The sequence below is a fragment of the Python bivittatus genome, unplaced genomic scaffold (genome assembly GCF_059951505.1).
Source record: "Python bivittatus isolate LINGU-HERP-01145 unplaced genomic scaffold, Pbiv_v1 ctg000610_np1212, whole genome shotgun sequence".
Taxonomy (NCBI): Eukaryota; Metazoa; Chordata; class Lepidosauria; order Squamata; family Pythonidae; genus Python; species Python bivittatus.
In genome coordinates, this window is record NW_028277088.1 from 33237439 (window position 1) to 33261378 (window position 23940).

At 36.2% G+C, this 23940-nt stretch overlaps 1 protein-coding gene across 7 annotated transcripts in view; it reads left to right on the forward strand.

The window, feature by feature from the left end:
• The window catches only part of CREB5 (cAMP responsive element binding protein 5), a 268806-nt gene that overhangs the window by 3096 nt on the left and 241770 nt on the right, over positions 1–23940 (forward strand). The gene's annotated exons all lie outside the window — the stretch shown is intronic.

The following is a 23940-nucleotide window of genomic DNA, read 5'->3' on the forward strand; positions in this document are numbered from 1 at the left end:
TTTCCCATATCCATGGGACATAATCCTAGTCATGATATTTCTTTCTTCATTTGAAGAAACAATTGGGATCTTGAAAGCAACAAAAACATTCCCAGGTCCAAGGTATCCACTTCAAATACAGCAGGAGAAACTTGCTGTCAGTTAAGTTGATGGTACAATACACTTCTGGAGAGGTTTAGTTCTAGATTATGAATGAACCCAACATGCAGCTGTTCGCTTAGATGTCCTTCAATGCTTACAACAAAGCTGATTCTGTCCCATTATTGTTCTATACTTTTTAAAGTCATATTTTCCATGTGAATTGACTGCTCCTGGAAAAGTTAACCTCACTACTTAAAGAAATAGAGGAGGTAAAGGAGCAGGTGAGTGACAAGACCTTGAATAACATAATGTAACAGCTATTTACAATTGATGTATTAAGATCATATAGATTCTCCATTTCACTTTTACTATTTGAAGAGAAAGAGGAAAAAAAACTGGTCAATAAGAGTGTGTGGGTGTGGGGGAAATAGAATGTAGAAACCTATCCTTCACCTACTATTTGTCTGCTGCTTCCTATGCTGTTCATGTTCTCTAGACGTAACTAGTGTTTATCACTTACTATACTATGTAAGTCTCTATTTGCATTGAAACAGTAGAATTCAAAGAATAAATATGATTGCATTAGGCAAAAAGAAGAGGGATTGCCTCTCATTTGGTAACTTTAATAGAAATGCTCAGATTGCCTCCTTTAAAAAAGTCTTATAACTTTATCTTTCCTATAATGAATACCAGACTAAGAACCATCTAAGATATTAATAGAACAAGAGCTATTGTTGTCTGTTGGGTAAATTAATCTGGAGAGCCTGTGGGATTATGGAAAGATAGTAAAAACTGCACCAAACACAAATCAAAGTTGAACTTTTGTGGCTGAATAATAGGTGAACACACACACACACACACACACACACACATATATATCTAACTCACACCTAAAAAAATATTTAGTGGAGAAAGGGCCTTTTTAAAATCTAGAATCGCCAGAATATAGAAATGAGAGTGCTTTTTCATCGTCTCTCATACTTTTTTGGGTCTTGTTCATATCTTGCAGGAGAATTGCTCATAACTTCACACTCAAAAATTATATTACAACATTCCTATACAAACATTCTCATGTAAAAGATATTCAGGGAAAAAGACTGATAATTCCAGATACTTTTTAAGTGTAGTCCTATGTGAGCATGTTGAATTGGTCCAAAATCAGGACACATTTAACAGCTGCCAAAACAGAACCATTTGGGAAAGTTTACTGGTAAAGCTCAAAATGTAGTTGTGCAAACACAAATGTATTGTCAACACCATTTTCTGACTAGGCAGAAATTTGCTTATACATTTATTTCAAGCCATGAAAGATGTGTGTCATCATCACATATAATCAAAGGTGTGTGATCACCACAGAAGTGTGTTATGCACTGGAATTTTAAAATACCTGCAACTGCTCTTGATATGCCTTCTCATGAAGATAGTAGTACATTGTTTATCTTTTTATACCAGCCACCAAACCTTTTACCAAATAAGTATCCAATAAATAAATACTTAAGAAAATTAATACTAATAATGTTAATAAATATAACAAATTAAAACTAAGTCCCCTCCCAATCCCAAGCATCCAAACATATTAAAACTGTAATGAAATGTTGGAAAGCTAATTGAAAATGTGTGTCTGAACTTTATTTTTTTTATTCATAATTTTGAAGAAAGTGCATTTCACAATTTGGGAATACTACAGGATGAAACACTTTCCCATGTTCCTAACAAATAGCTCTCACAAACAGCAATGTACTCAAGAAGGACTTTTCTGAAGATTTTAGTGTCAGATCAGGCTTGTAACAACAGGCGCAGTCCTTTAACTTCTAAGGCGAAAATAGTGCAGGCTTTCTTCTACTCAAGGACCACATTTGGCCTTTCAATTGCATGCTGAGACCTTTACAGGAAGGAATAGGTAGGAATAGGATAAAATGTTGCCATAGTATATATTTACATGCTTCCAAGATAACAGCGGACTATCTGGCCATTCTTCCATATTAGCAAATCCTTATCCTGAAAGTAAGGACAAAGTAATTGAACATCTGCAAAGTTCAATTTAGAACAGAGAAGATCAAATTAAATCCAACACACATAGAGAAATAACTTCAAATTATATAGAATTTTTGAAGTCTACCATGAAGATATGTCATACAATAAATCAACATAATGTTAGCAATTTTGAGAATATTCTGGGTTTTTTTAATGAAGTAAATTCGGGGGGGGGGGGTTACTCTCTGCTTTTAGTTATTAACCACCTAAAAATTATTGATGAGCTATATAACAACATTTGCCTTTGCGGATGCATGTATTTTAAACAAAAGGCTACTTGGAGTTCTTATAAAATTTGTACGAATGACTGTCTCTCTGTTGGAAGATTAAATTAGACCCAGGTTGAATTTTAGAATTGTAAAGATCAATCAATATCCCTATTCTTTTACCAAAGCTCAGATTCATAATTGCTAAATCTCTTTAGTTCAGCAAGTTGACACTGCTTTTTAAAACTAAGGACAGTATAATTTGATTGTAACTGATCTTCAGGTGTGCCGATAACTCTGAAGCTATATATAAAACTACAACTCAGCAGAGGAAAAGTTTCAAACCCGTATTGAAGTCTAGATTCTACAGGCTGTTGATTGCCCCCCACCTCCCCTATCAAGTTCTACCATGTAAATGTTTGGCTGAATAATCCTAGGGACACACGTTGCTATCTTCTTGCTTTCAGAAGCAAATTAGTTTTAATCATCCCGGCTAGCTTTTATTAAAAAATGATAAGTTATTGGTCACTTATTGTTAATATTGTTCAGTTTCATTAACTAAGCTTTAGCGATCCACCCACTGGCTCTTAAGGTATAAAACTTATCTATTCCATCCTACCCAAGTAAGAATTATAGTTGGAGGCTCTGCTTCTGCATAGAATTGGGTTACTTAAATTCCACTGAAGTCAATGCAGCAACATGTAGGATTATAGCTCTGGTATTTCAGATGCAAAACATAACCAAATCTAAATCTTGACAGCTACAATTCATGGACAGTGTAGTATGTGTCACATAGCTGCTTCAGGAGCTACTTAGGAAAGTCTGGCAACAATATTAAATAAATGAAATAACCAGCATTTTTCCCACTAGTAGTCATTTATTTCCACTTTAAAAGCTTTAATCATTATGTTGACTCAGTTTGATGAGACGCAGACGTAAGAGTGATATTTTGTATGACCTGTAACTTTGTGGCACTACGCAAGTGTTTCTTTGTATGAAATGATGAATTGGATGCCAAACACACAACATTCTCAACATTGACAGTTTGTATCAAGGCACAGCTGTCTTACTTAGAAGCAGATTCAACTGATCAAAATGTCATTTGTTTTTGCTAAGTATCTTTAAGGTTGTTAAGTATGTTTAAAGGTGCACTTCTCCCAGTAGATTTGCATTGATTTGAACAAAACTGACTTGTAGTTCATTCAAGAAATTACTTCCATTTAGAATTAGGTATTAGTGATTATTAGTTTACTGTTTTTTGAGGTACACAACTGGTTTTCTGAAATAATTATTAGATAACTAAGATACGTCCTATTCTAATATGAATATTGACTATGTTAAAAAAAAATACAAGTGCTTCTTCAAATGTCCTCAGATAAATTCCACTAACTTGCAGTTGCAGTATAGTTTATATTTCTGAATATTAATATTAGCAATTAATTGTTCATAATTAAGTAATAATTACCTAATCTTGCCAAATGATGTTGCTACATTGATATAGTTTTGTAATTCTTTAGTTGATTCATTTGCTATTACTTATGACTATTCATATCCCTAAATTTTACTTATTATATCTGTAACTATATTTCTTAATAATTGTGAAGCTTAGAATAATAGAAACTGTATTTTTTTACAGCTAAGCAGCTATTCTTAAGTTATTTTTAAGACTAAGATAAACTTTATAATAATAGGCCTGATGTTTTCAGTGATGTTTACTGCATTTCGTAGAATACTTACAGTATATCCTATTATTATCAACCATTTAATAGCCAAGAATTAAAACATTAAAATCATATTTATTTATGTATATATTAGATTAGAAGGCCACCCAACTCCAACATGTAAAATATAATGACCCACTTAATCAATAACTAATAACCATAAGTAATTTCCATTTTGGCCCCCCTCCCTCCAAGAAAGTTAGTAAACTACTTGGTAGCCTTCCCACATTTGGAATTTTCCTGAAAAGTTGAGTAACAACTCCCATCAACATCAGGGGCAATATTGGGTGAATATGGTAGTAGTTGAGATTAATTTATTGAAACTTCCCCCATTTTCATGGTGGAAAGAAGACAGCCACATTCACATACAGAAAGACTGCAATATTTTCTGAAAAAAATGTTACCTTTGTTTGCTGGTTATGAGCCATCAAAAGAGCAGAATGAATTTTCCACAAATTCCAAAGATTTGGTGAAATGATGGAAAGGTTTTATGCTGAGAAATAAATGGGTGCACAATATGAACTCCCAGAGCTCCACGTGGCCCATGAAAGACTTGAGTGTGTCCTTCAGGGTTCTCCAAAAGTTTTTAATCAGATTGTATATTTTAATGTGATAGAGAAAATGAATAAACAGATAGTTTGAGAATAATCATATATGAACTATTTTAGATCTGATTAAAAATGATCCTTTGGGAGTGCAAATACAGCACCCATCTCTGCCTCTGCTTCCCCACTATAGCCGCATAATCTGAGAAAATGTTATGGCTGCTTTAACAAGTCTCGGTCAGATGCTTCATTGGTTATTGTGAAACACCTCTTCCAAATGGGATCCAAAGCATTGCACAGCCATTCTAATTTATTTTATTATTATTGAATATAATTTAAATCATATCAAATTTAATTTCTATATCTATCCTACCCACTGCTTTTCAGGACGTGGTCTCAAGGTTCAAATATGACCCTTGATCTAGAAAACATTTTGCATCTTTGCTCTAATAGAGGTGTTCAATCTTCCAAGGAAAATTACAAAAGTATAGATAGTTGGGCAACAGGATGAAAAGGCCCTGGAGACCTTTTGGACCACCAATCAAGAGAGACAATAGATAGCAAAATGGACCAATTGCCTGACTTGATATAAGACATTATTGAATGCTCATGTATTTAACCATATAAGGATAGCACCAAGACCCTGAACTGGGCCTAAAAAGAGCTAATAAAGTTGCTTGGAAATTGTAAATGTCCCTGTAGCCTGCCCCACTCAACAGCCTGGCAGCTGCATTTTGAACCAGCTGTTATATCTGAGAACTCTTCAAAGACAGCCCCACATTCCCTTCCTTAATTAAAAGCTGGCATTCCAGCTGGAGTATGTGAGGTTTTGGTCCGCCAGTGGGAACTCTAGCAAAATGTTGGGTTGATGGGCTTGTCTAAAAGAAGGCCTCTGTGTCTTCTGTGTTCTAAGATGATGTATTATAAACAAGATTCTCTCAGACATTTTGATCTGTGGATTATTTAAGCTTTCAAATTAAAATATTTAAGGCTTAGTGCACTTTCCTGAGCTTATTACTTGTTATGCTTTAATTGTCATTTTCCTCTGAAGCTTTGAAATTAGAACCAGTTGATCCTCCAAAGTAATTTAAATAAATATTTTAGAAAGTGACTAGTATTTGTTTAATTTTCATATAGCATATTATTTCCAGTTATTATTATCAGCTCTGTCTGTGGAATTATTCTGCCTTCGGACTATAGCCAGAAGAGCGTTTAGTGTGTGCTACGTAGCTAATTGGATTTGACTTTCTCAGACACCTACCAGGTTTTAGAATCAGAGCTTACCTAAGTTAAAAGGCTGCACTGACATTTAATTTCAAGGCACTATGCAAAATATTGGTGCTTTTACCTTTGAAACTTTGAAATTCCAAGAGCTTGGAATAGAGGGGATGACTACTATATCCATTACGACCTACTTGGATCTGCACATTGACTGATTTGACCCCTCCCCCATAACTTTTAAGCTGATGCTATTGCTGAGTACACAATGAGTTGCAGCTTCCTTTTGTTCTAGTTGCTTTTGGGGGAAACGCCTATTTGCAGCAAGTGTCACTTTGAACTTGGTTATTGCCAATAACTGAATAGTGATTGGCTAAGACATCTTTATTTCTCAGGAACAGCACATTCTGATTGGCTGTTGGTTCATTGCCTTGAAGCTCAGAAATATTTATAGCACCCTGGTAGCTTTAATAGTCAGAATAGTCACTGAAGTTCTGCTCTATTTCAGCTGTGAAATTAAAAGACCAGCAACACAAACATTAAAATGGCCTGATACTTTCACTGAATATTCAGTCTATCTGCCATAATTTGTCTATTATGAAGGATCAGGTATGTCCTGTAGGTAGGTTCTGTTATGACATGGACAGTTCTAGGCAAATATGTTTACATAGTTGGATCTGTTTAGGAGGAAAAGAATAAGTGTATACACATTTTTTTCCGGTGGTCACTCTTTTTTTACTTTTTCTACAGGAAATACCTTATTTATTTGTTTGTTTGTTTTCAAAGGGTTATAAGCTGTTCCAGTCAAAGCCAGCCATGAGAAGATATACTTCGCTAAGCTGCTTGGTTCTTGTTTAACACTGTCACTTTTTCCTTCCTTCTTGTAGGCATGTGCAAATCATTGGAAATTAAATTGTTAAAAGTGGGAACCAAGGAATAACCATACCTAGAGAGTTGTTTAAAAAAATAAAAATAAAAATCTGAGGAACTCATTATGGGAGAGAGGAACCGTGTGGTGGTGTCACTAAATTTTCAATCAAGGGAATTCTGCATAGTTGTTATTTTGGTTTAAGAGTGTTGCATTTATGGTGCTCGCCATGGCACAGATACAAAAGTACAGTATGGAGAGTAAAGTACAGAGATTGGCACCCGCAGGTAGAACCTTTTCCCCCCATTTTCCAGAGCCTCTCCAGCTTGTACTTCTGAAACCTGGAGGCAAACAGCTAATAAAAGGAGGTCCAATTTTACACTGAACTTTGCTTAAACTTTTATTTTGATTCAAATAAAAAGATATGCTCCAACCCAGCGCAGCTCCTCAGAAATTCCTAGCTCATTGATCTGTCCACTGTGGCTCTCAAGTATCAGACCCTCCTCCCCTGCAATGTAGAGGGACTGCCAGCCACCAAGTTACCTGTTGTTGGTTGAAAGAGAGCCCAGGTTTCATTTACAGAGATTCACTGCATTTACTATTTCTTTCTTTGAGTATTCCTTAATGCTGATATTAGGTAAGTATTACTTTCTAGAAAGTTGACATTACTGGCATAAAATATTTAAAATTATCTTAACTCAAAAACTGATGAACTTATTTTATTTATTGCGTGACCAAATGGCAAATGCTCTTAGGTATAACTTCCTAGTGGCATTTGTACAACTAGTTGTGGTTTCCAGTCCTGTGTTCATGCCACAAACTGTTACTGTATTTTGTGTAGCTGTATTTGAAACTATTAGCATGGGCCAAAAGATAATCATCTTTAGACCTGGGACCTACTTAATTTTGTCTGAATGGTGCCCACGATATTTGTTTAAATGCATGCTTCAATTATCACTATTTCAACTTGTCTTGTTTCACACTGGAATCTTTCCATTGAGGGAAATCAGCCTATCTGACCTAAAGCAAAGATATTTAAAAGTTTTTCAATTGTTCATGATACAAAGGACTGTGAAACTAGAGGCTGAATTAGACTGGAATAGTATTCACACAATTAGCAAGGGCATAAACTATATTTAAATAATGGGAATAAGAATTTATCTGTACTACGTTGGGTCTTTAACCATTTGCCCCTTGCTGGAGCCCTGGCAGATTGTGCCTGCCAGATATTTACCATTTGCATTTTTTAAAAAAATGCTTTCTTCCATGCCAATGGAAACTCTTCTACCAAGGCTTTAAAAATGCAGCTTTTGGGCTAGAGCAAGATCTCACAGAAGACCTTAACATCTCTATCTCTTACATCCCATTCTGGATCAGCCTTATTCTGTAAGTTATTTCCTTTTAAAAACCATTTACATAATTGCATATGCATATGAATGATAGCTTATTTAGTTTGTCCCCTAAGTTCACTGCACTTTGACTTCTGACCTGCAAGAACGATTACAGAAATAGCTGACTTCATGAATGATGCCTAGTCTAAGGGAACTTCACGCTGGTTTTTCTCAAGTGGTAGTTTTCCTGGGTTTGTGGGAGACAATGGTTTTCAATTCCACTTCAGTTTTTAAGGGCATCAGAACTGGGTAGATAAAACAGAACAAATAAAAAATTTCACTGGGTCTTATTCAGATTAAACTGCTTTCCAAAGATATGATTTTTTCTTTGGTGCTTAGCTTAGCTCACTGTTTTTTGAAGGAACACACCAGTGGTATACATAGTTATGGTACACTATACCCAGAGAAGCTCCTGGCACCTACTTTAATTTCCTTCCATTACCAGGCAAATAAAATGTCTGTTACTCCAGTCTTTTGGTTCAACATCATCATTTAATACTGTTTAGCCAGGTGCATTTTATATCTTTGTATTTTATTATAATGGATCTAATGTTGTAGAATTTAAGTGAATGTGCTTATTAGTTGTATTGTTGTATTGTATTATAATTTTGTTTGCTTTCATCCCTATAAGCCACCCTGAGTTTTTTCATTCTGGGATGAGACATAAACTTTACAAATTTCTAAAAAATGTTTTTTCCCTCCTTTGACATGATTCTTACAATAATCCTGTGAGAGAAGTTAGATCGAGGACTGATGATTTGGCCATGATCAGTCGGCAAGTTTCAGGGCCCAGCAGAGATTAGAATCCAAGTCTTAAACAGATGACCCACCACCAACCCGTGCTGCCCTTCCTTCCAGTAATAAACAATTGTTTTAGCAGTTTGAAAATATAATATTCATATATTTTAAAAGTAAGCAGGACTGCTGCAGATTAAATTATTCTTGCTGAAGTGCCATTGAAATGCATGTTGTTGGAAACCTATAATAACCTTTCAGATGAATAGGAGAAGTAGGATTGATTTGTAGGGCTGCAAAGATTTTAAAGAAAACATTTTGACAAGGTAGATGTTGGACAAACATGCTATGAAATATTTGTAAAACTTTTTGTGTACGTTTGTCATTAATTTTACAACAGTGGCAAAATATTGGGGAAATTCTGGCATATTTAAATTACAGAAAACATTTTATCTACTGTATATGTAAACTGTCTATCTTGATTGGGCAACATAGTGGCTAAATTATAGCCAGGTGAGTTCAGAGCGAGCGTAGTCCTAAACTCACCTGAGCTTACTTCTGAATACATTTTCATAGTTTTTTTTTTTTCCTGTAAAGTGACACCGAATTATATCATGAGGAGTTAAAGCCCATGTATAAATTATACAGATAGTGAAACTTTAAAAATACTTAGAGTTAAGTTTTATTGAGTTAATAGGACTGTATTGATGAGTATTTACAAACAGTACTTGTAACTTTTCTTCATTTTCAAAATTTCAACTTATTATGTAGTGGAATTCTTTCTTATTTGCAGAATTTTTAAAAAATTGGGCGAAATAACTACACACTTCTTCTGTACTTTCTGTGGCTCCACTGGGTCCATAAAAATGTGCTGATTTTAAACTTCCCAGGAATTTCTTGAAGCATTCTCAAACAGTTGCACAATAGACAAACGTGTACCACTGAGGCATCTAAGGTTATGCATTTTACGTCTCTGTGTAGAGTTGATTGGAAGGAAGCTTGCCAGCCTAGAGTAATCACCAGACAATTATTAAAACCAAACTATTATTCCATTGTCAAAAAATTGTAAATGGCATTATTTACATCTGCCTCAATATAAGTACATTGTTTTGTGTTCTCTTTGCTAACTCTGAGACTGACTAAACCATTATTCTCTGCACATTGCCCTGCTGAGATCATCCATGACAGTGGTGTGAAAACAAACGTGTTTTAGCACGATCAAGTCACTATATAATTTTAAAGTGGTGTTCGCTGCGCCAAAACCTACGTGTTAATTTCAGCTTCAGTCAGAGCATAGGAAAAACATTCCCCTCCCCCAGTGAAAGATGCCTGATGTGTAGAAAGGGAGAGAAATCACTGAGCCCACTGCTGAGTATCAAATCATCAAGCCTGCTCAGTGTCATGTTTTCACACCCATAATCGGTGGAAACTGAAGAAACAGAGAACTTTTTTTAACCATCTCCTTCCCTCAAAGCTTAGTAGGAAATTATTGGAACCTTATTAACTCAACTCCTCAACTTCTTATACAATTGGGTATGTTCAGGTTTTTTTTTTAAATTATAATTTAAAAAATCAAATGTTCTCTACACAGAACACTGTAAAATTAAGACCAGTTTCAGATTTCAGTATCCTAAAGGGGACATCATATTTTTTATTAAACATACACAAAGGAATCTGATCTGTGTAGGCTAGGAAAGTCTGTGTATGGGTATGTCCTATATGCAGTTCTGTGGAAAGTACTTCTGTGTTTAATAGAATGTTCTTCAAGGTAAATGAAGATGGCACTGAAGCCTAACCCACTTTTTAGTAATTTTTTTTTTAATTTGCACTGTTGAGGAATTATTTTAGTAAATGCTTTAGAAATACTGTAAAGCAAATTTTTATGTGCCAGTTCCACTGAAAACAGTAGAAGGTTCATCTAAGTAAACATGAATAGATATAATTGCAGCATTATTTATTTTAGGCAGCCCAAAATCTTAGGAGAAGGGTAGAAATACTTGTTCATTCTCTTTTTATACAGTATCCACTGGGTATTACAAAAGGACTTCTGCTTGCAATAACTTTGTTCATTTTCCACCTTTTTCACAAAAAGCCATCTACCTATCAGTCAAATCAGATTTATGTTTCTCCTGTGGAGAACGTCAGTGGTGTCATTCAACTGAAATAGTCAATAAATGACCTAAATTACTTGTTATACATGCCTTAAGTGCTCTGATATCTAGAACATAGCTATTCAGGAAACATACCAAATTAGCAAGCTAGATACAATGTCCAAGATTCATGACCAGTTCTTCTGACATTGTGGTTCTTTATTTAGTGGAAAAGGAATATATAGATTCAAACTGAAAACAAAATGGAAATAGAAAGATAGCATACATTCTGGGTAGATATACTATGAGGTTATGTTTGAAAGCAATCAATACAATATACACAGTCCCATAACCATAGCAACTTTAAAACTGGGCTATAAATCAGGGAAATATTGTAGGAAAAATAGAAAACTCCCTTTTTTTTGTGCCTCACTCCTAATCTAAATTGCTTTTCCCCAATACATCTGCTTTGATCAAAGAAAAATGTTGGTAGATGTAATCCGATCTCCCACTTCATCTTAGTTTGGCCCCACTGAACTTGATGGCACTTGTTTCCAAGTAAGCATGCTTGGGATCCTACTAGAGCTGTGTTTCTCAACCTCAACAACTTTAAGATGTGTGGACTTCAACTCCAGAATTCTGAGAGTTGAAGTCCACACATCTTAAAGTTGCTGAGGTTGAGAAATACTGTACTAGAGTCTGGAACATAGCACGCCAAGTGAGAATGAGAATCCATACTTTTTAAAATTCACTAAATTTTATTAGGTGTTAAGATTTGACTGCAGGTTCAATGGTCACTTTTGGTTTCTAGAGTTGGATTGATAGAGAGGCCAGAGTGGGTTAGGGTTAGGGGCTGAGGGGCTGAGTCTTGATTCATATCATCACTTATTCCTAGTGTACATGAAGGTAAGGGATCAGAATGCCAGTTCCTTGACTGGCTAAGCTGGGTGTACATACTGTGTTAAGACCAAAACTGCTGTGTTATTGAATAAACCACAGAGATGGGACTCACACAGTACATTTTACCAAGACTAAATAAACCACTGCATCTTAGTATGATGTGCAAACATGAGTTGTGCAAAGCACTCAAAAGAGTGCTTTGCAACATACAGGAGTGCAAACAAGCCCCTCTTTTCAAAACAATTGTGTCTTTTGGAAGACTCAGGCAGATACATGGGAAACTGTTCCCAGTTTTCTCCAAGTACAAGAACCATGTCTTTGTAATGGAAGTTCCAGCCCCCCCCCCCCCCCGTAAGTTTCTTATGGCATTATATTTGGGTCCTCCTCACTTATTTTATTTTATTTGTATTCCTAAACTGATCATAAAAACAAATATTTCACAGTCTTATTTCTGTTGTGGAGGCATTAAGCCTGGTATTAGTAAGAAAGCAGGCATAACTTCCTGCTAATGAGCAAAACATACTATCATTATGTGAGCTGTAAAACATCTGCAAAAGAAGTCTTGCTTCCTTAAGAACATCTGCACTAACTGCAGCAAAATTCTAGGCCTCTGCTACAAGTCAGCAAGAAATGTTTATGGTTTATAATACATCCATTTAGTAATGGCAGAAACTGTGCTCATAGCAAAACTAGACATGACTATGAGAAGCTATGAATGGACCTTTCTTATTTTTTATTTTCTTTAAGAATCAAATCAGCTGTGCTATGTGGACACACATGATTTAGGCAAAGTACAGAAAATACTTTTCTCTGTACCATTTTTCTGATTTTCAGTATTCTTTCCAAAACTTATATTTGCTTCATGGGAGAGAACATACAGCTGTCACAGTAATGTATATTTTCCATTGCAGGATATACAGCATCTTTTAATTTAAATGTAATGGTTAGATATTTAAATTGGGAACACAATTATAGGAACCATTAAAGATTTTAGTTTTAATTAAATCAATAGTATTGAAACACAACACAGTCTGGATTCACAAACAAAATTGCTATGGCTTGATAAAACATTGTTTCTTGAAAAAAACTACAATGGGTTAAGATATCACAATATGCTACTCCATAAAGATCATATTATCCAAACAAACTACCTTATGGCTTATTGTGATACTTGAACCCAGACCATAGTAAGTCTTCTGTTCATGGTTTCATGTCATATCATCATATCACCATTGACACCAGCTTTTATCTATTTAAGTATGAGCAAGGGTCAGCCCTTCAAGGTTCCCAGACCAGGAAACAGGCTCCATAAGAAGACTAGAGCTATTGAGATAGGCTTTACTATCAGCATCTTTCAAGTCTGATTGTGTTTTCCCACTTCTTCCTAATGAGTCAGGGTGGAGCCAACCTCAGTCTGTTCTTAATACTATCTCCTTTCCCAAGGTTCAAGGCATTTTTTGCCCTTTTGCTTTTGGAACAGTTTTTGAATATTTCCCTCAAGACTATCGCCATGGCTCTCTAAATGGGGTATCTACAGAGTATAGTTTTTAAAAAGTCAGGAAGGTGGTTGTGATGATAGAACTGAAGCTCTGCCTGTTTTTTATGAGGTTGCATCATCATGGCCTCCATCTTGACTTCCTTTACCGTACTGTATGGACACTCTGTATGAAACTTTTTTAAGCAGATGTGTTTGAAACAGTGATTTAAAAAGTGCCAGATTGGTTACACTTTTGGGATTTTCCCCACAATAGAAACTGGAGAATGAAATTATGATGGCATTAAGATTCTGTTACTGCTCCACATCTTGATTATGTCCTGGCAGAATATTCCATTCTGCCTGCTTTCCAGTTTTACCTGAACAATGTCTGAAATTAATTTTAGGGCTGCTTCAGGCAAAGTTTGCCACAATTTGAAGTTCATACACCAAGATACCAAGGAACAGTAGGATATTTTGTCCATTGAGGTAATCAGTCATTAATTAAGTTACAGTGCAACAAGGAATTCTGATGTGATTGTGAAGTCACACCAAGTTTCCTTTTCCAACACACATTTGCAGTTAGTTATCAATAAGGAAAACTAAAATAATTAAGCTGCACATTCTGAACAAAATGTGAAAATTAACAAAAAGGAAAGAATAGTAGACAGTATCTTGGTGCTGATTTACAAGTTAGATATTTCAGAACTCCAAATCTGAGAGAAAATTATGAAGCCAAATACTGTACATAAAGCTTCACTGTGCATTAAAATGTCTATGAGAAGAGTAAGGCATATCAAAAACTATTGACATTTGCATTAAATTAAAAATACTGGGGGAAAATACTGCATAGTGTTGTAGACCATGTCAAGTACTCAAGTACTATGGTACTCTTGCTTTAAACCAAAGCCCTTCTAACATGCAAGGATTGCACTGATCTGAGATCAGCGTCACCTTGATTGTCTAAGAGTTTTGAGAAATTGAGCTGGCTAATTATCAGATCAGATCCAGCTCCAGAGAAATGCTAGGTGATAGTTACAGCCTTTCTTATGGAATAGCATGGTCAGGCACTTACCTATTGTTGGCAATTCTCACCTTTTCCTTCCTCTTTGCTTCTCTCGCTTCCTCCAAGGTGCAGTACCTTGCCATCCTAATGCTTGTATTTTGGTGCAATTTGAAGAGCGACTTTTCTACTTCTACTGAACAGCAGCACACTTTTTTTCTCTTTTTCCTGTGTGAAAGAGAGTGCAGTAAGAAAACAATAATGAAGGGGTTGCCATCTGGTGCATCAGGAGTTTTTTTGAACTCTTGTTGGACAAAAGTTTCAACTCTCCTCCTTATCCTCCCCAGCCCCAGAAGCTATAGAAAAAACAGTCACCTGGTGGAATGAAATAACTGCAAGAGAATAAAAGGGGCAAAGTTGATGACAATTTAGAAGTACCCCAAGAGTGGAGTGTCATGCCCTTCTAGGGCCAGTATGAGAATAAGTAGCATTCTGCCTGAGAAAAACTTTTGGGGTACCTCTAAATACGTTTTGTCAAATTCTTTCTTTTCTGCAGAAGTGCAATATACAGTGAAGTAAAATTATGTTAACTATTACCCTATATTCTTAGGACACATTTGGATAACCAAGGCTTTTTATATACCTACCCTTCTAATCCTAGTATAAAATGTGGTCAAAGTTGATCCAGGCTGTTTTGACTGTTTGCAGATCTCTTCCCTGTTTTCCCTTTCAGGCAGGTTCAACAGCCCAAGGGAAGCAGGGAGGGAATGAAATTGACCAGTTCCTTAGCAACAGAACATTGACACTCTCCATTTTCACTAAGCAGGTCAGAGGTCAAATTCACCTGCCCCTGACCCCAGCTTTCTTTGCAGCAGACAAGCCAGCATGCAAAGAACGAGACTACTTGTTTTATTGGTGTATTGTCTATTTCTCAGAAAACAACCTGACTTGGAGTGAAACTTCCATGTCCAGGGAAACAATAGACATATTCAGATGTTGCCTAAGTAGGTTTAGAATACCCTGGTCACAACAACATTTTATTACTAGTCACCAAAAATAGGGTTGTATCTTTGTCTAGAAGTGGCCTTCCAGAAATCTGTAAGTTTGATTCCTGGCAAAAGTTTGGGGTTGACTTCTTGAGATAAGCTTATAATATAAATAACTAAAGTTATTAACAGAATGATAAATGTAAAGAAATAAGGTAGAAAGATGATGTTGCTTAAATCTAAGATTTTCATTTCATAAATGTTTATCTGCAAGCGAAACTAATCCAGCTCCATAAACTTCCAACAACTACTCTTCTTAACAGTTTTCCCCCCAGCCTCCAACCCAAACTTTCACTTGGAGTGTGTGGATCGAGGTGCATCACTGCATCCCTTTGTGGAGATGCATTGTTCTACCTCAGAAAGGTAAGGTGGGGCTGACGTTCCTCAACCAGCCTTGCAAACAGCAGCTTCTGAGCCTGCAACAGGTTTTTTTTGCTTCAAATTCTTATGCTTGTAGCTTCTAGAATAATTAAGTTGTTTCTAGGATCATTGAGTAGTTTCAAGAATTATTTGCTGAACTTTCACAGATCATACCTTTGCTTGAAGACTTTTTGTGCATTATTTCAGAACATGGCTTCCTGACCCTAGAGAATCCTAAGAGTCAGAAGGGATGATTTAGGCTATTGAATCCAATTCCTCTCAGTACAGGGATTCAGATTGAAGCATCCTTAACAAATGCCTATCCAGCGGCTGCTTGAACATATCTAGACAAAACAAATCTGGCATTCCCCTTGTCAGCTGGTTCCACTCTCACCTTTTTCAATGAGAATCTGCCTTCTGTTAACTTAAAGACTATTATTCCATACTCTTCACCTGGGGAAAAGAGAAGAGTGTTCTTATGTCCCCTCTTGGTCATTTTTCCTGAAGGCATTATACCTAATTTCCAATTCCTTCAATCTCTCCTCACAAGACTTAGTTTCTACATTGGCCTTCTTGGCACTGATTCCAGTTTGTCTAAACCTTTCTTAAAATGTGATGTCCAAAACTGGACATGGTACTCAAAGTAGAGTCTGACCAACACAAAATATAGCAGAGTTATTATTCCCCATATCTGGAAACTATACTTTTGTTGATGTAACCTAATGCTACATTTGCCTCTTTTTTTTTTTTTTGCAGACATGTTACACTGAAACTCATATTCACTTGTGATCAATTACACTTCCAAGTTCTTTTTCACAAGAACTATTATCCTGGAAGGTACCCCCTCCCCATTCCATAGCTGTAGATTTGATTTTTGTTTCTTAAGTGAAAGACTTGGCATTTGTCTGTTGAGTGTCATTCCATTACTGTCAGCCCACTTTTCTAACCTATTGCTGATTTAAATTTTTATTTCTATTTTCTAGTGTAATAGCTAACCTATACAATTGTGTATCAGCTATTAACATTCACTGTACTTCTTTGACCAAGTTGTTAATAAAAACATTGAAGAGTGCTGGGTCCAGCACTGAACCCTATGGCATCTCAGTCCAGCTTGATGAAGAATCATTTGAGTACAATTTTCAAGGGACCTGTAGATCCAATTCATTATGCTGTTGTCCAGCCTGTATATTTCTAGTTTCTTAAACAGTGTGCCATTAGGCAAATACGTTGCTAAAATCAAACTACATAATATCCATTGCATTGTAACAATCTAGTAAAGATTCAATGTTTTGAAGATAGGGACAACATCTGCCATCTATCAGGCATCTGACACTTTATCAGTTCCCACAGTTTTTCAAAGATAATGAGTAGAGATTCAGCCAGATCATCAGCAAGTTTCTTCAGTTCACTAAAGAACCCTCTCAGTACAATTCCCTGACTTGAAGATTTGTCCTTCTGCTGCAGGTAACATCCAAACTGATATTTTTTTAAAAAAATTATGATCTTAGAGCCTCCTGGTTCTAAGAGCTATAACTAAGGCAGCCACAATACATAGCCAAATGCACAGTTTAAATAAAATTAGGCTTATGGCTGGTTTGATGACATTGTAACCTCACACAGAATAGAAACACTATAAAAGACAGAAAATTAGAAGTTTCTTAACATGTTCTTTAAAACTAAATGATGCTGATTTTTGTAGAAGTTTGAAATAAAATAGTAAGACATATATTGCTTTTTATTCCATTTTAAGGCATTGTAAACAGTGCATCCACTAATTTAGCTTCAAAGGCACCATTTCAGGGCCTTCATAATTATTTCACTGGAACCCTTGTATTTCTGTCCAGGTCACTAATTCTACAAGTTGATGAAGTGACTTGTATGAATGCTCCCTCATTTTTGGCCCAGCATTTTTTCCTCTTCCTACTCTTTTGGCAATTGGTGCATGGATATGAAAAAGATAATTTTTTCCCAAAGATTTGGGTGGGGAATATTGTAAAAATTAAAAGAGCTAGGGAAATGTGTGTGTGTGTGTGTGTGTGTGTGTGTGTCTTTTTTTGACAAGGTCGCTGAGAGGTTTTTAAACTTTTTTTTTAAAAAGCCTCAGAGTTACTCATAGACACCATGTGCTTTTGTGAAGAATGTCCTCTGGCTCTAGTTTTTATAGCAGGAGACAGCAAATGTGATGACTTGCTGCTAATATTTGTATCTATTGGCTACATCCACATATAATACTAAACCATTATTGGCTAATCCTAACTGTTCTGGTTTAAAATAAAGCTTATTTTGTTAAGTTATTAAGGAATTGTAGTTGGCTTATTCAGCTATTTACTACAGTTTGCTTTAAATCATATGTAACAATAAGCCAAAAAAAAAAAAAAAAGGAGAAATAGAAACTGAATCTTGATTAAGTCTTTGGCCATGTTGGATGATAAATCAAATAAGTCCAAGCCTTTGCTCAGGATCAGAAATTCTTATCCATGGTATGTTACAGTCTAACTTACTATTATAGTCAAAATGGGCTTTGGAATATAAGGCCTAGCAATCCCATCTCTATTCTCTACCACAGATATTAAGTTGTAGTCCCCTTGTGACAAGGGTCTTCTAGGGATTGTCAAGCAGTTCGAAGGACACCTTCTTTGTACAAGGTCTTTGATCCACTTCCTAAGCTCTAGACCTTCTTGAGAACATGACATTAGCTCATTTAGAATTCTCAGTCAATTATTTTTGGCCTTTCAGCCAGCTTATTTGAAATTAGATCAAAGCTTGCCCTTCCTTCCTTCCTTCCTTCCTTCCTTCCTTCCTTCCTTCCTTCCTTCCTTCCTTCCTTCCTTCCTTCCTTCGTCAGTCTGTTTCTAGATATGCAGGAACTCCTGCCTCATCCTGCCTCCTGGCTCCTGACTTCAAAATCATTTCCTTCCCCTGCTTGCCAGTACTATGGTTCCAACTCTTGAAGAAGGGACTGTCTGTAAAGGGTGCTGTTGAAGGTTGTTAGTTCACCACCACCCAGAGTAATAACAACTTCATACCTTCTTACCAACTACTCACATGTTTTACCAACTGGCTAGAGAAATGCTTGCAACACATACTGAAAATGTGGATCACCTAACAATTTATTTCATTCTCTTTGATGTAAACCTTACACATTGATATAAGGGGATTCTTATTACTCCTGGATCACCAGTGGCTAGGACACTGAGCGAATGACTTATTTTACATTTTCATATTGATTAGTTGAAGTGAGTACTGACCAACTCATGTTCTCAGCATGCTAAAGCTAGGAGAAATTAAAGCACTTGCTGGTTGGTTTCAAACTGGTTTCGGAAAGACTGTGGAATGGAAAGAGCATCCTATACTGTAGAAATGATTTTAAAAATTGTCTTGTTAAAGCACTGCATACATTTACAAAGACATTTCCTCCACTATTCTGATTTTAGTTTAGTACTATACTAGGGCATATTCAGGCATTACATAAAAGGTTAAAATTCACCATGTGAGCAGCAAGGGTGAACCTCACCTCTCTGAAGTTCTGTTAGTGACATCTAATCTACAAAAATATCCCAGTGTTCACATGAGTAGCAAACTGTTCTGGCAAAAGCTTCCAACTGAGCTCAAAACCATAGATAGATAGTATGATCACTGAATTATTTGTACTGATTTTTTCTAGTATGCCATACGCTGGAAAATATGTTCTGCTGTTTGTAGTTTGTTCTTTAAATATTTTATTTTAACCAAATACTGTTAATTTCATGATAAGTTTTTAGTTTTACTGTTAAGTTGCTTATACATAATCAGATTTATCTTACTTTTGCAGTAATATATTTAAACCATTTGTTTCACAGATATATGTATTTTTTCTTACAACACTTTTTGTCTAAGATTTTCAGTGGGTTATTGGTTAGAAAGTTATTGACAAGATCTGTTACTTATTACTCTTACTTATTACTCTTATTAATTATGAGGATATCCAGGAAGGGTAGTGTGTTGTTGTTTTCTTCTTCTCTGGTGAATTTTATTCCTTTGAAGATGTTGTTGATAGTTTCATGTGTTTTCTCTAGTTGTTCCTTTTTTATTATAACAAAGGTGTCATCTACATACTGGATCCATACTTTAGGTTGTATGTGTGGAAGTGCTATAGTTTCTAGGCATTGCATTACAATCTCTGCTATGAGTCCCAATAGTGGTGATCCCATGGGTATGCCTCTGATTTGTTGGTATATTTGTCCATTATACTGAAAATAGGTAGTGAGGTAGAGGTTGATGAGGTCCATGATTCTGAGTATTTCGATCTGGGTGTATTTGGTTAGGTCGGGTGTGTTGTTTAGTACTGCTGATATGAATGATTTCGCTAGTTCTGGGTTTATGGATGTGAAGAGTGCTGTGACATCAAATGAGACCATGATTTCATCTTCATCAGTAGAGGAAACAACAGCACATTAGAAACCCAAGTCTATCAGAAGACAACCCACACTAATCAAGTACTCCATTACCAAAGTAACAACCCAACCTCCCACAAGAGGAGCTGTGTAAGAACATTATTCAAGCGAGCACAAACACATGGCAGCAACCTCAGAAACCACCAACAGACTATTACAACCACATGGCATCTCCATAGCACACAAACCAACTAAAGCCCTCCAAAATATCTTAAGTAAACCAAAAGACCCAGTAGCACAAGAAGAAAAAACAGGAGTAATCTACAACATACAGTGTAAGGACTGCAACAAACACTATGTAGGACAGACAGGCAAAAGGCTGGCAGAGCGCATCCATGAACACCAACTAGCAGTCAGAAGACCCAAATAATCTCACAACACATGGACAGACTTAACCATAGTTTCAACTGGGAAACTGTCAGCATCTTAGATCAAGCTAAATCCAAAAATGCGAGGGAATTCCTGGAAGCTTGGTATTCAGACAAGGCAGCCATCAATAGGCACATAGAGATAAACAACATCTACACACTATTCAAAAGAGATAATAGAAAGGAAAACAAAAGACCAGAACATCTCACCAGCAATCATCACCCAGATAAGCAGAGATTAACACCAAGATTATCACCAGACATACAATCAGCAGTAAACAATACCCTAATCAAGGAACTACCAGAGGAAAAAACAAAACAAAACCCACACCCCCACCAACACTGGCAGGGCATGCCACTGTATATAAACAGAGAGCAAACCCCATTCCATTCTAGCACTGAAGATGTTACCTAGCCAGGTAACGAAACATTTGCAAGAAAACAACCAAGCTCAGAGAACTCCAAGGACTCCATAAATCTATACTACTGCAACAAGTGGATATTCCCTGGGAGATTCTAAGGAGTGGCTATTCTGAACTTCTTTCACTTCCCATGCTCCCCCTGCAGACTATGTTGTCTTTTGTCTCCTTTCCCTTCCTGGAATGTATCCCCTCCTTCCTGATAGCCTTGATCTCTGCTTCTCTTCCCCACCTCACTGTATATAGATTCCATCACAGTGCCAGAACTATTCAAGTATTGTGAAAATGTGTGTTAGGAACAATTATAGTTATACAACAGTAGAGCTTTGGATGCCAGGGAAACAGCATATTGTAATGGTCTGTGAGAATGTCTTGAGACAGGAGGAGGAAGAGCTGCAGACTAGGCAGAGGAGGAAGAGAATGAAGAGACAGGAGGAGACAGAATGAGACAAGAGGAGGAATAGCGGCAGACTAGGCAAGGGTCAGATAAGAGGCAGCTTAGCCCACAGAAGGAATGGGGGCATGGCAAACATCTCAGAAGGGATGCTCCCTAGTTCCTTGGACCATAAAGGTGATGGGGGAGAGATGTTGATATCAGCCTTTTGACATAGTCCAGACAAGAAGCACCAACATGAGTACCGACACTACCTTTATTGTAAGGTTACAGTAACCAAATCTTGCAAGTCTGAAAGTACATCTCTCCTCCCTCATCTTTACAGACCATGAATGGAGCTGCACTATTTTCACTTCAAGGACGCATATTATGTTCTCCATTCAGCAACTTCCTTTCTTTAAAATATAATTGTATTGAAATTTTCAAAAACAAGAGTAAAAATCAATACAAAGTAAAATAGAGTAAGGAGGAAAAAAGAAAAAGGAATAAAAGAGAAACCTAAAGTGCAAAAAGAAAAAGTAAAGAAGAAAAGGTAGAAGAAAAATAGAAAAGAAAGAAAAAAGTATAAAGAAGTGGCTTCCAATCTTTACAGCAGTTATAAGTACAATTGTAGACTTACCTCTTTCTCTAAAATTGCATCATGACTCTCTTCTTTCTATAATCAGTCCTATTTAATTGTCAATTAAATTGTCAATTTTTTTCTGTTTTATGCAAAAATCCATAAGGGGTTTCTAGTCAGCGATTAACATAGATATTGTCTTTTCTATCATCAAACAGGTCAATCTGGCCACCTCAGCAAGTTCTATCATCTTCACCAACCATTCCTCCATTGTAGGTATTGCCAAATCTTTCCATCTTTGTGCATATAATAATCTTGCTGTGGTTATCATACATAAAAACAAAGTTCCATGAGTTTTTTCCAACTGCTTATCCATCAGTCCCAAGAGGTTTCAGCTGTATATTCAACTTTAAAATCCTCTGAATCAGTGTATGCATTTGAACCCAAAAGCTTCTAGCTTTTTTGCACATCCACCAAGAATGATAAAATGACCCTTCTTGTCGTTCACATTTCCAACATAGATTTGAAGTACCTTTATACATTCTAGATAATTTTTCTGTCTTAAAATGTCATATCATTTTATACAAGTTCTCTTTAAGATTATAACATAGTGTAAATTTCAATCCTTTCAACCACATATTTTCCCATTCTTCCATCTGTATACTATAGCCAAAACTTTTAGCCCACTTTTTCATACTTTCTTTCACTTGTTCTTCTGTTTCAATTTCAATAAAAGTTTATACATTTTAGCAATCACATGTTCATCATTTGTACACAATTCTGTTTCAAAGTCAGTCTTAGAAAATTCAATACCATAAATTCTTTTGTCTACTCTGAATCTTTCTGGTAACTGTAAATAAGAAAACCATTGACAACTATGTCCCTCCGCCATCAGTTGTTCCCTTGATTTTATGTTGTATTCCCCTTTACAGAATTCTAGTATCTCATGGTATGTTAACCATTTGTGTTTGACTATTATTTCTCATCTATAAAATGCTTTCTTTTGTCCATTCTCTCTTCAAACGCTGTCAGTGTAGTATTAAGTGATTCAGACAACTTTTTGGCTAATTCCTCAAACATTTTCTAAAGCAACTCTGGTATAATTCTTCTTTCTGCAAGTTGCTCTAATGATCCTCTCCTCCCTTTTCCTGTTTTTGCCACTTTTCTGGTAGTTGCCATTCTAATATTATAATCCAAAAGTGAAAGTGTCTCAATTACAAGAGGGAAACTAAAAGGCAGGCTTCCTCCCCTCCCCCTGCCATTTTGTCTTTCTGTGTCCTTAATACTTTAGTTTCAAATGGCACTTGTAGTTACAGTCACCGTCACAATCTGGCTCATATTACCTTTATCTTTATTTTGTAAAATCCACCAACTGCCTACACTCTTTAATGCTAAACAAATAACATTCCCATGAAGGTCAAGTCCATTTGTCTGTTTAATTCCAATATTTTCAAAAGCACTTTCACCAAAATTTAATCTTTCAACATTACTGTCCCCTTTATCCATTTTAAACCTTCCTACATCCAATTCTTGTTAAGGTTTTTGCTGAAAATTTAAATCCTTTTTTCCCCCTCCTTCTTTAATCCAGAAAGAATGTTGACTCACCAAGTGGATTTCTTTTATCCTGTCACTCAGAAAATCTCTCTTTAACTGTAAATCGATTACATCTGACAGTGATTAAGGAAGTGAGACTTTTGCAAACCTTGTGTCCATATAGGCTGCATTATGGCTGTGAGCTTGACCTCCAGCCACTTGGCTCATGAGTTGACTGCAAAAACTTCAGTTGCTGCAGTCTCCTCACAAGAAGCAGCTGTTCGGAGTGCAGGTAGGCAATCTCATGATCTCTCCTTGTCCAGAGAGAATGCGCCAGCCAGAATTCACTGTCTGGCTGCTGATCTCCATTGCAATGCCACCCCTGCTCCTTCAGGAATGTCTAGTCTGCCATAGAACCTCACTTGGAAGCTCGTTCAGCAACTTCCCAAGGCATTCATTCCATAAGAATTTACATGTAGGAGTATTTGGCACATCCTTGTGTAGCAAATAGTTTATGTTGCTATTGCATTATTTTATTATCCTTCCAGTATATCATTGCTTG